Source organism: Chrysochloris asiatica, unplaced genomic scaffold (genome assembly GCF_000296735.1).
Source record: "Chrysochloris asiatica unplaced genomic scaffold, ChrAsi1.0 scaffold00019, whole genome shotgun sequence".
In the NCBI taxonomy this organism is placed as follows: domain Eukaryota; kingdom Metazoa; phylum Chordata; class Mammalia; order Afrosoricida; family Chrysochloridae; genus Chrysochloris; species Chrysochloris asiatica.
Genome location: NW_006408537.1, coordinates 31,310,268 through 31,312,354, shown reverse-complemented (window position 1 = coordinate 31,312,354; position 2,087 = coordinate 31,310,268).

Sequence of the window (2,087 nt, the reverse complement as noted above, 5' to 3'; positions counted from 1 at the left end):
AAAGCTAAAGTAATTAAAACAATATAATAATATTTTTATATAATTCTAAACCATTATCATTTGAAAGAAGTCCTTATGTGGCACTGTAGAACACCAAACCACAAGGTCGGTGGTTCAAACCCACCAGATACTCTTCACTAAGGGTTGGAACCAACTAGATGGCACTTAAAAACAACAGTTATTTAAAAGATCCCTGATGACAAAGTGCATTAGCCTTTGAGCTGCTAATCACAAAGCTGGCAGTTCAAGCCCACCATCTGATCCAACAAAAATCAGGCTGTCCATTTGGTAAAGATTTATAGTCTCAGAAACCTTATTAGGGGTGATTATGAGTGGAAATTTCCTTGATGGCAGTAGATTTGTTTTCTCATTTTGGTTATTATTAGTTATATGATTAGCTCCATTAGTAGTTTTATAACTAGTATACAATGAGATTTGTTGATTCCTGGATATGCTAACCATAATACTACCAGAATCATGGAAATCTTACTTATATCAAGCACAGTGCTATTTGTACAATAATTAATTTGTTTGTTTAGGTGGTGCCATAAGCCAAGCTATGCACTACTAACAGAAATGTCAGTGGTTTGAACCCACCAGTAGCTTTGCAGGAGAAAATTAAGACAGTATGCTTTCATAAAGATTGACAGCTTTGGAAATCCTAGGAAGTCGTTCTACTCTGCCCTAAAGGGTCATTATGAGTCATCATAATGTCATAGAGTGTTTAAAGTATATGTTTTAGAGTATTACAGAGTATATATTTTATAATGAAAACTTAATAAAGAAAATTAGATAAAGAATAATGGTGTACAATATAGCCAAATAGCTTTGTGTAATTAGAAAGAGAGGATGCAGACAGTTTGCTAAAAAGAGAGGGATTTCTAGGTAATTATGGAGAAAGCAACTTGTGTCACAGAAGTTTGCTTCAACAATACTAATTTTTTTTAAGTTACTAAAAATATTCATTAATCTTGAAGCATACAAGTAAATTAGTACAGAAGCATATAAGAATCTAGTGACAAGAATCATAGAAAAAGAGTTAGTATGAAACTCTTTAACCAATTTCTGAAAAGTGAGTCAACAATTCTAAAACTTTATTAATATCCAAATATCTGAAGAAAAATTGATTGTTTATCCATATTAATTCCCCAGTCAGCAAACCATGAAATTCTTAGCTCAAGCTCATTCCCCAGAAATCATTCAAAGAACTCTCAGTAATTCTAAAATCTAAAAAGAAACTAAATGAGAAGGGGATGGAGGAGAGAACAATTATTATTAAAGAAAGACAGTATAATAGGGAACTAAATAAATTAATTTAAATATGTGAAGCCTCATTACTCATGATAAACAAACTAATAATGCAAAGTAAACCTATTGCAGGAAATCTAGCAAAAATCAGATGGGAACTTATGTTATTTAATGAACGGCAGACAGTTTCCACTAAATTATTTTCTCCATTCTCCTCTCTAAACCCTAGGACACAGAATATAGCATACTAACAAATTAAATATTAGAAGAAAAAAATATGATGTACATAATTGGCAGAAACAGCATGGCAACTAGACAAGAAAATTATAGGCAATACATAAAAGAGACATTATATATTCATATCAAAGAATTCAAAATAGAGTTCTTTTGCCTAATCAAAGGGAATGGAGAAAAAATGTGATTGTAGAAATAAGAACACCAGCAGACCAATACCATTACCAGACTGAAAACTAAGTTAGGTTTAGCAAGACAGGTCTGAAAATCAAATTAATGAGAAAAAACAAAAAGCATCTGATAATATTTATAAAAGTAAAGAAAAAATAAGAGTAAAATAATTAAAGAAAACTACATTGTTGTTCTTAAGTACCATCAAGTTGGTTTTGACTCATAGTGATTCTGTATACAGTTTTCAAGGGGCAGCTGGTGGGTTTGAACTGCCAACCTTGTGATTAGCAGGACAGTGCTTATCCTATGTTGTTGTTGTTGTTGGTAAGTGCTGCCGAGTAGGTTCGAACGCATAGCTACCCTGTATAAGATTTCCAAGGAGTGGCTGATAAGCTTGAACTGCCAACCTTTTGGTTCAAACCGACTTTGCATTT